At 48.4% G+C, this 14574-nt stretch overlaps 1 protein-coding gene across 1 annotated transcript in view; it reads right to left on the bottom strand.

The window, feature by feature from the left end:
- The window catches only part of LOC144762094 (uncharacterized), a 142923-nt gene that overhangs the window by 95725 nt on the left and 32624 nt on the right, over positions 1–14574 (bottom strand). The gene's annotated exons all lie outside the window — the stretch shown is intronic.

The raw sequence follows: 14574 nt of genomic DNA, 5'->3' as shown, positions 1-14574 counted from the left end.
CACATCCCCTTTGTCAGTGTTTTTGTTTAAAACTTGCTCTTTGCTTAACCCATCTTGCCTTAAGTGAGATGAATTTGAATGCCCAATGGGAATAATGATTTAAAAGTGCAGCCCCAGGTCTGTGAGAGAATTAAAACGTTTAAATGGGGTTTGCATTTCCAATGACTGCCACTTCAAGTACTTGGATGGCAGTGCTTAATAATCACTGAAAGGCAGAGTGCTGTTGGGGGCAGAGTGCTGTTGGGGGCAGAGTGCTGTTGGGGGCAGAGTACTGTTGGGGGCAGAGTGCTGTTGGGGGCAGAGTGTTGTTGAGGCCAGAGTGCTGTTGAGTGCTGTGTGCTGTTGAGTGCTGTGTGCTGTTGAGTGCTGTGTGCTGTTGAGTGCTGTGTGCTGTTGAGTGCTGATGAGTGCTGTGTGCTGTTGAGGGCAGAGTGCTGTTGGGGGCAGAGTGCTGTTGGGGGCAGAGTGCTGTTGGGGGCAGAGTGCTGTTGGGTGCAGAGTGCTGTTGAGTGCAGAGTGGCTGTGAGTGCTGTGTGCTGTTGAGTGCTGTGTGCTGTGAGTGCTGTGTGCTGTTGAGTGCTGTGTGCTGTTGAGTGCTGATGAGTGCTGTGTGCTGTTGAGGGCAGAGTGCTGTTGGGGGCAGAGTGCTGTTGGGGGCAGAGTGCTGTTGGGTGCAGAGTGCTGTTGAGTGCAGAGAATGCTGTTGAGTGCAGAGTGCTGTTGAGTGCAGAGTGCTGTTGGGAGCAGAGTGTTTTTGGGGGCAGAGTGCAGTTGGGGGCAGAGTGCTGTTGAGTGCAGAGTGCAGTTGGGGGCAGAGTGCTGTTGAGTGCAGAGTGCTGTTGAGTGCAGAGTGCTGTTGAGTGCAGAGTGCTGTTGAGTGCAGAGTGCTGTTGAGTGCAGAGTGCTGTTGAGTGCAGAGTGCTGTTGAGTGCAGAGTGCTGTTGAGTGCAGAGTGCAGAGTGCTGTTGAGTGCAGAGTGCTGTTGAGTGCAGAGTGCTGTTGAGTGCAGAGTGCTGTTGAGTGCAGAGTGCAGAATGCTGTTGAGGGCAGAGTGCTGTTGCGGACAGAGTGCTGTTGAGGGCAGAGTGCTGTTGAGTGCAGTGCTGTGTGTTGTTGAGTGCTGTGTGCTGTTGAGGGCAGAGTGATGTGTGCTGTTGAGGGCAGAGTGCTGTGTGCTGTTGAGGGCAGAGTGCTGTGTGCTTTTGAGGGCAGAGTGCTGTGTGCTGTTGAGGGCAGAGTGCTGTTGAGTGCTGTTGAGGGCAGAGTGCTGTTGAGGGCAGAGTGCTGTTGAGGGCAGAGTGCTGTTGAGGGCAGAGTGCTGTTGAGGGCAGAGTGCTGTTGAGTGCTGTGTGCTGCTGAGTGTGTGACTATGTGACAGTGTGTGACTATGCAGGGTGACATTGGGAGTGTGCGGGTGAGCAGTGTGTGAATGTTACGGGGCAGTGTGTGAGTGTGCAGAAAACACCACACACACATACACCACACACACATAATGCACACACAAACCACACACCTCAGTCTCTCAACACCACACACTTGTCAGCACTCAACACAACACACTCACCACCACACTCACTCCCCAGGCTCACCCCCACAGACTCACCAGCACACACTCACCAGCACACAGAAAACAACACACACAACAACACACCCCCAGCCGTCAATGAATGCTTTCACCATGCACAAACACCAACAGCCATCATCCATCTGTGCACGCTTTTACCAAGCACACACCCACCAGCCGTCAGTGCACCCTTCCACCAGGCACACACACCTCCAGCCAGCAGTGCACTTTTCCACCAAGCAATCGCAGTATGGTACACTTTACTTTTAAACATATTCATATAAAGCACAGCATGCCACCATTGGTAAAATTACAATTCAACTAACATAGTTCCACTACACACCACATGCACACACTCCATAACACATGGCAAAAAGACATTGGCATTTACAATGCCATTAGCTCAAACTCAAATAAATCCGAGCCCGATTGCATTTCTAATGCTTGTTGATGCCTAGTTATAGGTAAGGATGCAGAGAATTCAAGAAAAAGGAAGGGAGAAAACCAGTAAGTAGAGAAAAAAGTGCAAGAATCTTTTGAAAGGTTTCTCTCTAATCCCTCGGCCTTGAATAAATGTCAGTGGGGTCAGGCTAAACGGGACCTGACTGATGTATATAATGCTAAAAGCGACACCCTTTTTCAGCACGATAGGCAAAAGACCTACGAAGAAAGCAACTACACTGGGAGGTTTTTAGCTTGGCAGGCTAGGGAACTGGCCACAAGTAATCAAATAGTGTCCTTGAGATGTCCCACCTCTGGCTCCTGTACGGGGGATTCGGAAGAAATAGGAGAGATAATGGTCCAGCATTATAGGAAGATCTATGGCCAGCAATTACCAATTGATATCTCATTATTGGAAGATGTTTTGCGGGAATACAAAGTACCGGGCTATCTGAGGCGGATAAAGGCCATATGATGAACCCTTTTACAAAAGATGAGAAGATGAGTTAGGGGAGGTTATTAAAAATCTTCCCAATGGTAAAGCCTCTGGTCCAGATGGTCTGCCAGCAAAAATGTTTAAAACATTCTTCGGGGTAATTGAGGACTTTTTATTATTAGTTATAAATTCAATTTTTTAGGGTGGGCCTATCCCTTTGTCATTTAGAGAAGGAAGTGTAATCAGTTTTTAAAAAAAGGCAAAAATAGTGAAGACCCCAATTCATATCGTCCCATTACGCTTCTAAACTCTGATTACAAAATAATTACTAAACTTTTAGCTAATCATTTTAATGGAATTGCCTCTTATTTAATTCATCAGGATCAGAATGGTTTTATCGCTGGAAGGCAGCTTGGCACAAACACACACTTTTTGGTGGAGGCACTTGGGGGCAGATTTATGTTAACTGGCGCATCCCCAGGGATGCGCCAGTTAATGTGTGCCACAGTGCGCCACAGCTCCGCCACCCATGGTGCGCCGCATTTATAATGCGGCGCACCATGGGGCAAAAACGGCACAGATGCGTGACGCATCTGTGCCGTAAAGGTGGCGCATTGCTGGAGTTGCGTCGCAAGCGCGACGCAGCTCCAGCAAGGCTCAGGGGTGCCCCATCTTAACAATGCTCTGTCAAGACCTACGCCTGCTTCAAGCAGGCGCAGGCTTTTGACGCAGCATTGGCCTGAAAGTGACTGAGTGAAATCTTATAGATTTCACTCAGCCACTTTTGCGAGGTCCACCTGCCCCGGAACGCCCACCCTGCGCCGGAACGCCCACAAGCGGCGCAGGGCTTTACAACGTGACGCATCTGCCTAGATGCGTCACGTTGTAAATCGATCGTAGGGATGCGCCACGTTTACGCTGCCTTGCGTGACGCAACAGCGGCGTAAACGTGGCGCAAGTGCCTCATAAATCTGCCCCTTGATTTTTTTGATACCGTGAAGATACCAGCCTTGGTGCTGTTTTTAGATGCTGAAAAAGCTTTTGATTTGATGATCTGGGAATCTTTATTTTGTATTTTGGGTAAATTTGACATCCCAACTAAAATTACCGGGCTGGTTGAAAAGCTAAATTTGAATGCTGAGGCCAATATTATTATTAATGCAGCTAGTGCCGGCCAAGTAGAAGTCAAAATAGGAACTAGACAAGGATGTCCGCTTTCCCCGGTTCCATTTGCCTTTTTTATTGAACCTCTTGCTATAGCCATTAGGAACAATAGGGATATCTGCCCCTCGCTTCCATTTTTTTATTTTTTATTTTTTTATTGTTCAGGTTGAGAATTAATCATTAGCACAGTACAATATATCTTCATCATGGGAATCAATTTGAATAACAAAATGTGTATACAGATTGGAATATATGAGAAAAGAATGCAAATGCAAAATAGAAAAGTATGGGTCAGGCAAAACGCAAATGCCCCAATACAACAATGTGGCCCAGCCAGTTCCTACCATTCAGTTATTCAGCCATTGCGTAAATGGAGCCCATATTTTCAGACCATTCTCCCGCCTCCTCTTGCCCCCCCTTAATAACACAGCTGATTCCAAATTATGGAGAGCTAAAATCCTTGCTCTCCGGTTTACAAAGATGGGGGCAGCCGGACTGATCCATTCTGACGTTATGCATAGCTGTATTAATGACATAGCTATGCATAGTAGAGCAGAGACATGACTTGTTCTATCCAACAAACCATCAGTTTCACAGCTAGTTATTACTAATTCAGGAGATAAAACCACAGGAATCTTAAGGTTTAGATTGATAAATAATTGAACATCTTGAAGAAATGAATCAAGTTTAAGGCAAGTAAAAAACATGTGTACATCGTTAGCTGCTGCTAGGCCGCATCTTGGACAGCTATGACCACCACTACCTCCCCATTTAGGTATTTTGGCCGGGGTACAGTAAAGGTCAAATAGGGCCATATAACTTTGGGAGCGTAGACTCCCAGAGATTAGCACCGTGTTGGATAGTTCTAGTGCCTGAGAAATATCTATACCAACCTTGCCTAGCTTGTTTCGACATTTAGTGTTCTGGGAAGATACATCATCAGGGAGCCCCGATAATAAGTTTTGATAAAGCACCCCAATTCGTGACTTCCTCAGAATCAATTCCATAAGTGGGTTCTTAGCAAGTAAGGTAGGGATTTTATGCAAAAGTTTATCTAAATAGCTACGACTCAGCCTGCATGCTATGGACCTCAGACTCCGTAACTTAAGGGGCCATACCTTATATTGGCTCACCAAACGGCCAGATCAAGCCAGTGCTGCGTTACAGGTCCGGACATGCCTTCGAACATACAAACAATGGTGTGCACAGACAACAACACATAAAAAATTGTGTGAAAGCAAGGAAAGTACCTCACGGACGTAACACCCGAGGGGGTTCCCGGTCTATAAATGATCGGTCTACCCACTTCTCATCATCGGTTACTTTCCTTGCTAGGAGGATGAAAAGAAATGTGCCAGAATGAGTGCACAAAACAGAAAAGAGAAATGAGAGAGGGAGTGTGTATTTACACTACCTAGTAGGATAGAAAAGAATTGACAAGTACCTACACCCAACACCAACAAACACAAATATAAAATAGTGAGGTTTGGCTGGCTGAAGCAATTTTATTCTGGTGCTGCCAAACTACACTTTTAAAAAATGGTTAGATTGATACCATTAATGTTGTAACTGGACCAACATGTTTCATTGCCTTTTCATTGGCAATTTCATCAGGGCAAATGGTTGGGTCTCTTATTCTTTATCCTCCATAGTTCATATGGGAACCTGTGCACACACATACAATTAAAACAACAGAACACAGCAGTGGTTAACTCGTGGGTCAATCAAGCAAGGTCTATAGATACAGCGCACTCGTGCCAGTGGAAACACCACGCAGCTATTACCTTATGCTCGCACTTCATAAGTATACCGTCGAGCATCACAGGACGTCGTGTCAAAAGATCACGGATCCGTCTTGGAGACTCCTCAATGTGAGCCACCTATATAAAAACATACATCACACCAGATTCATGGATCATGATGGCCACAGTATTGTTGGCTATTTACATGGGACTCGTGGAGCCCAGTGGACACCTAAAGTATGCCCTCAGGTTACCCATCGGTAACGGTTGCCACAGATAAATTCACATTATGACGGGGCATTGCTAGCGTCAGCATATCAATAACCAATAAAGAATGGAAATTCGTAAGTGAGAAAATATGTACAGCTCGGTAGGGGGATGACTCGACTGAGCTCTTTACCTCCTCCTTAGACCAGCGCTCGCCCGGGGGCGCCGCGTGTCTCCCAGTAATGTGCAGAGGTTACTAGTAAAGAAAGAAAAACTCGCCGCTCTGGGAAATGCCCAGACGGGAGTTCCTACCGGGAACGGTGTGTCGAGTTACCAGCTAGACCGGGGCCAAGTGCAAGCGCACCCGGTTTGCACATACCGCTGCTGAGTCCCTCCGGCGCTTCCGACGTCTCGCAATCCAAGCCTGGATTGGGACGCGGAAGTACCCCGGCTGGGACTCCGCCCACCTCGCGCCGTGGCGGCCATCTTAGGAAAGTACTGACGCCACGCTCAGTAAACATGCAACTTTATGAACAGTGGATGAACAGTGGACACAGGGCCATTTAAAAAATTTATATAGCATGACGGCCCTCTTTTGTATTGTATTCCCGTGATATTAATTACACGTAAAAGGAAGCTATCAGAAACGGACCCTGAAAGCACCTTTATTATGATGTATTCAAGCCAATCAGGATTGCCAGCAGTCCAAAGGACACGCACCGGAAAAACAGGCATATAAACCGGTGGGAGATGTTAGGGTAGGTATGTTATGTGTGGTGGACAATGATAACAGCGAGGCCTGGATCAGGGCTATATATCTAAATCTTGCAATAACTACAGGTGACAGCCAGTATAATTTCAATACACATTCCTTGCACATACCAGCGCTAAACCTTAATTCACACCGTGTGGGGATTCTTGTCATTCATGGCCACAAAACAAGTTGACGGCAGGGCAACCCAGGTGTCTACCGACGACTCACTTTATTCTACTCAATAGAGTCGTTAAGCCCCTCTTTATCTGCCTTCTCTAAATAGATCCAGCGTGCTTCCTTTCTCGCAAGTATTGCGTCCAGGTTGTGCGTATTACCCACAACCTTCTCCAATACTGTCCATTGTAAATCTTTCTGCCCATGATTTTTTTCAATAAAGTGCGGAACCAGCCGAGTTGTCAATTTTCTTGCTCGGATGGTACTTAGGTGTTCCTGAATACGCACTTTCACCCTGCGTGTAGTGAGACCAATATACTGCAACCCACAACTGCAAGTAATTCTATAGATAACATGTGTGGTGTTACAGTTACTGAATTTGGTCAAGTGCCATATCTTGCCATTGTGTAGTGTGACTTCTTTAGTGGCAGTAGTCAGTGGGCACACAGAACACCCACCACAGGGATAATGACCCGCCGGAATCGACCTGCTTTCTGGATTAATAGTCATAGTCCTAGTGTGAACCAACTTGTCGCGCAGATTGGCTGCCCTCTTGAATGCGAAACGAGGGACTGGCATCTTATCATTGGGAGTGTCCAGTAAAGACCAATGTTTGCGAATGATCTGTCTGATTTTAGTCGACAGTGGGTCGAACGTGGTCACCACAGGTAGGCAAGGCTGATTAGTTTTCACATTGCGTTCAAGCAGGGCATCGCGAGGGGTGTTCAGAGCCCTCTTGCGTGCATGTTTAATAACCCTGCTTGGGTACTGTCTCTGCTTCAGTCTATCGACAAGGCCAGCGGACTGATCTACATATGCCGCAGTGGTGGAGCAGCTCCTGCGGTAACGCAGAAACTGGCCCACCGGCAGATTATCTCTAAGAGAGCGCGGGTGGAACGAATGATAATGCAGAAGGGAGTTTCTGTCCGTGTCTTTCTGGTGGACTATGGTAGCCAATTTATTATCCTCCACAGATATATCCACATCCAGGTATACTGCTTTACAATTGCTGATTGACCATGTAAAGCGTAGGCTTTCATCAGCTTGATTCAGCCAGTCGAGGAATAGATGTAATCGGTCCTCTGTACCTGTCCAGATACAGAGGACATCATCTATGTAACGTTTCCATTCCTGGATGTTGCTCAGGAACGGGTTAGAGGGGTGGTAAATCACATTCTCCTCGAACTGGCCCACATAAATACAGGCCAGACTCGGGGCAAATGTAGCCCCCATAGATCTCCCAGACGTCTGTAAGTACAGTTGTCCCTTGTACTCAAAAAAGTTCCTCGTGAGGGCTAGCTCTATACATTGGAGAACAAATGACACAGGTGTGTCATAGAACCACTCCATCGCCTCCAGGGCTCGAGCTGCTGCCACCAGCGTCGCGCCCTGGGGGATGCTGGTGTACAGTGATTCGATATCAATCGTAACCAATAGTTGGTTCGAAGAGTCAAAAGTCATGTCCTTCAGGATGTTAAGTATATCAGTTGTGTCTTGCACATATGATTTTTGGTTAATGACTGCTTCTCTGAGAAAAAAGTCGGAAAATTGAGACAGTGGTTCGAGGATAGATTGTATACCAGAGACGATTGGACGCCCTGGTGGAGGGCGCTGTGGCTTGTGAATCTTGGGCAAGATGTAAAATGCCGGGATGCGTGGGTTTACATTAATAATGAAATCTGCCTCCTTGGTGGTGACCCATTTTTTGGATACCGCATCTGCCACCAGATCTTTAATAGTACTTGCGAGATCTTGGGAGGGGTCACGCATGATGGGGCTGTAATTGGTGCGGACGGATAGAAGTCTGAGTACCTCCGTCTCGTAGTCGGCGGTGTTAAGCACGACCACTGCCCCACCCTTGTCCGCTGGCTTGATGGTGATCGCCGCGTTCAGTTGTAATGCCCTTACGGCTTGCCAATCTTCTTTGGTCATATTGTGGCCCTGATGACAAATTGTTTGTTGTTCGAGGGCCTCAACCTCGTGTAATACTCGTTGCTCAAATACCGCGACCTCAGGGCCTAAAGCTGATACTGGGGGGCAGAACATAGAGGGGCGATGTAGATTAGTATCGAACAATGATACCGGAAAACCTGAAGAAGACCTAGGAGCTTTATTGCGAGCTTTTTTAGGTCAGGGCTCGGGAGGTCACCGAGGGGGAGGCGTTCAGGCCCAGAGAGGCAGAGGCAAGGGCAAAACACCACCAACACGGCAGACCTTCTCACCCAGTGTGACACGGAGCAGGGGGCGCACATTGAGGAGGGTACGAATACTAGAAGCGCAGCGGGGGGATGCACTCTGTGCCGTGGTGAGGAGGGTACGAATACTAGAAGCGCAGCAGGGGGGGGTGGATGCACTCTGTGCCATGTTGAGGAGGGTACGAATACTAGAAGCGCAGCAGGGGGGGATGCACTCTGTGCCATGGTGAGGAGGGTATGAAATCTAGAAGCATAGCAGGGGGGAGGATGAACTCTGAGCCGTGGTGAGGAGATATATATAATCTAGAAGTACAGCAGGCGAGGGATGCACTCTGTGCCATGGTGAGGAGGGTGCGAATACTAGAAGCGCAGCAGGGGGGGGGACCAATGTTCCCTCTAATTTTGTTCCTCTTTGTGCAGAAGTGTAGGGTCTCTGTGCGCTGCATCCATGGCAATGTGTGCCAGGAACCAGACTGCACTTGTGCACAGCGCCAACTATCTCTCCAAACGTTTGCTTAAAAAACTGAAAAGACGGTGCATTTGGACACATACAACCACGTTAAGGGGCTTAAGGCAGATTTGCAATTTGGATACACACACCATGACAATAATGGAGTAATGGAGAAATTGGTATGAGAAAGGCGGAAAGAGAAAGGCAGTCAGAGGCTTTTGAGAACCTGGAGGGAGAACAGAGAATTGAAAACCAGTAACAGAGAAAGCAAATAACTGGAATATTGGGTGGTGACAAGCATGGCAAATTATGTGGCGGGGTTGTTTATTATGGCCACAGGAATTATTTTCCAGGTTTACGTCACCCAGGGTTGGGGAGCGAGCTCTTTGATTCCTTGGAGCCTGCCCAAGAGCCGGACCCCTGGTCACCTGTCCTGAGGCCTGCAAAGCTCTGTGTAGTAATCTGCTTCTTATGTAATGCATCACCCTGGCCCTAGTTCTCTGCCTGGTGCTCTGGCTATATGATGTCACTTGGAATGTTATGGATGTTTGTAATTGAAGGTGGAGCTGTTGGAGAAGATGGGCTGAGCAGCCAGGAGACTGCTCCTGGTGGGGCTTATATTGAGACATTCATTGGAATTTACCAAGATGTAACTTGAATAATAAACTACAACTACAAGAGCTGTCTACCAGCCTTCATTGATTTCTACAGTCCCAGAGAGGGAAAGAGGGCCAGGAGGCGTAAGGAGATCCCAAAGTAAAGAGGAACGTTGGCAGGAAAACCCCTTGTCTCCAAGGAGGGGGAGGAAGACTAAGCAGTACCCTCAGGGATAAGTAGCACCACCCAGGGAACTGGGGGGGCTGTGGGAAAGACGCCGGTAAAGGCCTTGTGCCTGGTTGACAGCAGTGTGGGGAAGAACACCTAGAGTCAGGAGGGCCCAAGGCATCAGACATCAGGGTCACCGCAGTCCTGAAGTTTGTAGGTGCCATTGCTAAGTGGCAGGCCCAGAAAACCAAGTGGAAGGTTAAAAGAGGGTAGTGTTCCCTGGAGGGACAGTGCCTAGCCCCTAGGGCTGGATCCCATGGAGGTGAGCAAGGTAGGCCCCCTTTTTATCTGTCAGGCAGGATTACTAGTAGCAGTGTCCTGACCAAAGAATCTTCCCAGGGTACCACTCCAGGTGGTGGTGGGCATCGGACCAGCACCTTTGGAGGAGTACCCCCGGCTTGGAGGGATCCATGGAATAGCATAGGTAACACAGGAGGTAGTGATCACGAGGATCACCTGGGGTCAGGAAGGCGAGGAATAGGAGAGTGTCCCTGTGGTAGAGGGCATGCGTCCTTGTTCTAACGCCTTAAGAAGGGGAGTCCATCATGGGAATGATTGATCTACCCTGGCTTTTGGCTGGGAGGGGTTTGTGTTGGACTTGGCCTTGTTGGCTAAAGTTCACTTAAACTTTTTGCTTTTCCCCTAGACTGTTTTCCTGACAGAGAGCTGTGCAGTTAGATGCTGTAGGTACTTGTTACTGCTAATCAGTGGACAAGTACAGATGATCCCTGTTAAGCATGGGCGGATTTGGCGGATTCGCGATCCGCGAATTTGCGGATTTGCGGATTCGCAATCCACAAAAATCCGCGAATTCCCGCGGATTTTTTTTATTTTGTGTTCGCACGGGTTTCTGCCAGTTCGCGAGAGTTTTTGTACAATTTCGCAAACACGAACTTACCTGTCGGGTCGCAAGTTTGCGAACTAGTTGTTTCTACGTGTCCAGCCTGTTTGCAACCCTCTTCTTCATCACTGCCACTCTCTGGTTCACCCATGCCACCCTCTGGCTCACCCATGCCACCCTCTGTTTCATGACAGCACCCTCTGGTTGACCAGTGTACATTATTGTGGCAAAGCAAAGCACACCTTCCCTGCCTCAAGTGACCTGAATTAATTTGGGGCTGATTAATGTGTCACAGAATATTTTTTTGGCTGGCACCTGCTTCCTTAGTGCTTCCTGATTAATGATGTGCTTGAACTTTTGCACCTGCTAAGTGCTTTAATTTTTGCAAAATTAGTTACAACACCTGCCCTGCCCCAACTGACATTAATGAATTAGGGGCTGATTAATGTGTCACTGAATTTGAACTTCAAGCCTGGCTCCTGCTTGTCTCCCTTAGCTGTATTTCAAGACCTTTGTGGCATACGTGTAACTATTCTGAGGGTCAGAGCAGGGTCACACAATAGTTGCAAGTAGGCAACTGAACTCTGGAGGGGCCCCTCAGGAAGCACTACAGGAAATGGCTACTAATGATGAGCTTGAACTTTTGAACCTGGTAAGTAGTTTCAGTTTTCAAAAAATCGTTTTTCTGCAATTTAGCGCTTATTCGCGGGGCGTGAATAAGCGCGAAATTGAACTGGGAAGCCGCGAATAGTGCGAGCAAGCAATAAAATCCGCCGCTCGTGGATTTGCGGATTTTCGGTAAATTCGCGGGAGTTCGCAAATTGCGGATTTACCGAAAATCCGCAAAATCTGCGAACGGAACGGATTTTTCGCCCATGCTTAATCCCTGTATAAATTGTAGTGGTGTTTGGTTGTCTCTGATTGGTATGTTTGCCTAACTAGCAAGAACCGTAAGTGATGGGCACTGTGTGTGCCAGGGCTAGTACTAAAGAAAGGCGCAGAGAGGGAACACAGGTCTTCAGTGTAGGGCCTGCGCGCATTATGCTAAATCAACATCTTGTCCTGACAAGTGCTACCACTTGTGAGGGTTACTTTCCCTTTTGCATACACATGGGGCACTCCTGTAGGATGTCCTGGGCAACCCCTAGGCAGGGTGCAGTGTAGGTAAAAGGCAGGCCCTGTGCCAGTGTGGGTGCTAGGCCCTGACAGTGGAAAGTGCTCCATTTCATTTTCCCTGGTGAAAGGCCATCCTGCCCATAGGACAGAATGGGGGAGGCTGGGTGTAGTATTGTTAGCCTAGTTTCCCAAGATTTGGAAATGGAACAGTGAAGTTTGATATGTCTGAACTCACAGCTTCATTACGCATCTTATGAGTAGATGGTTTTGTTTTGTCGCTGTGTGTCCAAAAAACGCTGTTTGAGAAAAAGGCAGAGTTTGTGCTTTTTACCTTTTTATGTGTCTCAGCAGAATGTGAATTGCCTGCCTGGATCTGGGAGAGGTGAGAAAGGCTTTGGGAGGTCGTGCCCCAGGGAAGGTGTGGAGACGGTGGCAGGCTGTCCTGCACCTGGAGCGAATAGAAAGAGAGGCTTTGCGAGGTGAAGAGGCCTGGTTCAGAGCCATAAAACAATAGACCCGTCTCCCTCTGAGTGATTACAGATCCAGGCCCCCAGTATCAAAGAGAGGATGGTGACACTGGGGAGAGGGTACACAAGACTGATTTAGGGAGGAGTCGGGACCCCTGAGCACAAGGAAACTTCAAAGACAATGAGGGATATAAGTGGAAGAACTGTAACTCCAAGACTTTGGTTATGTTAATTATGTCGTCGAGAAGGATCTTGGTATCATTCAGAGAAGTGCTGGGAGCGCTTTGAAGACACCATGGACTGGTCGAGTCTCTGGCGGCTTTGACCTGTCCGTGATCTGGAAGAAAACCTCTGCCTCAGCAAGAGTTTCTAAATAGGCTGCGAGAGACACTTGACCCTTGCTTCGTGATCTGGGGTGTGTGGGCATTTTGTAGCTCTTGACCAAGGAGAGACTGAAGGGGCGATGCAGTGGGTCATGTCCCCCCTTCTTCCTGAGCAGGGCTTTACTGTGTGCTGTGTCCTGTACCCCAACAGCCCGAGGTGAGCTGGCTCCCTGTTCGCAAACACAGGAACATAAAAGTTTCCAGGAAGTCTCAAGTCGCGACGTGGTGGGACCGTGTTGTGGCAGCATGAGCCCTCAAAAGGGGTGCCTAAGGTGATGGGCACCTGGAGCGAATCAAGACTCTGACTCACATGGTGCGTGTCTTGGTGCAGCTACAGGTGTTGGGGAACCTGTGGAATGTGGGCATCATGGAAGAGAGCCTAGATTCGGGATGCGCAGGGGGTGCGTGTCGCAGTGCAGTCAAGGCGCTAGTGAAGAGTGCTGGGACATCGTGGGCAATAAGAAGGAGTGAGTCTCCGACACATGGATCGGCGTGTGCTGGTGCAGCCAGGGCGTTAGTGGAGAGCGCCTGGCACCTCGTGTGCACCAGGAGGAGAGACAAGACTCTCAGTGTGCAGTGTGCGTGTCGTGGTGCGACTTGGGCATTAGTGGAGAACGCCTGAAGACAGTGTGCACCAGGAGATGGAGTGAGTCTCGGACACGCCGGGGGTGCGTGTCGCAGATACCACCGGAGATGCTGGTGAGGAGTACCAGGGAGCGGTGAGCACCAGGGAGCGAAGAAGTCCTAATAGCACTGGAGAGGAGGGCCAATTGATCGGGCCCTCGAAGACTACATGAGGTAGCACCAGCGTTGTGTGGAAGGCTTCGTGGAAGGAGTTTGTGCTGTTCGTTGGCAGCCCAGACCGGCAGCCCCACATGAGCTGAACTACTGGCCCGAGCGTGCCTTGCCCGTGGTGAAAAAGATATGGAGTGAGGCCAAGCTGCTGCAGCAGGAGAGGAGAGAGGAGTTGTGCCTTCCAAGGTAAAGTGGATCATCACCTGGGGTGGGGTGTGGGCATGGTGGGACACTCTCTCTGCCTCTCGCCGTTGGCAGCTGTGTGAGCCTGTTGCTGGTCCTGGACAGGGCAGTGCAGGGGCCAGGGCCCGGAGTCGAACTTGGGTGTCATCATTGATCTGTGTTGGGGGCAACAGGTCGCACAACTTCTAAAAACAGTTGTATAACACTTTGCATATTTTCTGCTAATGAACTATCAAACTATTGGACAACTTCTGAAACTAGTGGTGTTTTAACGAACTCCAGGGTTAGTGCACTACACACTACGTTATGTTTCGCTTGCAGGATATATGATCATAGCGTAGCGCACTGCATTGGTTGTTTACTTCACTGTACTGAATTGCACTGTGACGCATTACCTTATTCCTTCCTTGCACAGGGCATGCTGGTGGTGATACGCATTGCATTGTTTTCCTATCGCACTGTACGTAATTGCAGTGTGACGCATTAATGTATTCCTTCCTTGAACAGGGCATGCTGGTAGCGAACCAAGGTGCATTATCTTGTGTTGACTCAGTACATGATATTGACATTACGCATTGCATTGTTTCACTGTGGCACTGTACAGGAACCTATTGTTAAGTAGTGCAGTATTCCTTGTATTTTGCAACGTGTGTGAATCTAGTGATACGGCGTACCTAACCTGTTGAGAACAGTTAAAAGTCAGTGTAACTGTTGGTTAGAAGCGGTGGTTGGGGATTAGAACTGCCCAACCCACCGGAAACAATATTACCCAGTGTATATATGTGGGAGTTGTATCGTGTGGTCATTTTGTATATCTATTTATATAAAGTATACTC

Source organism: Lissotriton helveticus, chromosome 6 (assembly GCF_964261635.1).
Source record: "Lissotriton helveticus chromosome 6, aLisHel1.1, whole genome shotgun sequence".
NCBI lineage: Eukaryota > Metazoa > Chordata > Amphibia > Caudata > Salamandridae > Lissotriton > Lissotriton helveticus.
This window is presented reverse-complemented; position numbering and strand designations above follow the sequence as displayed.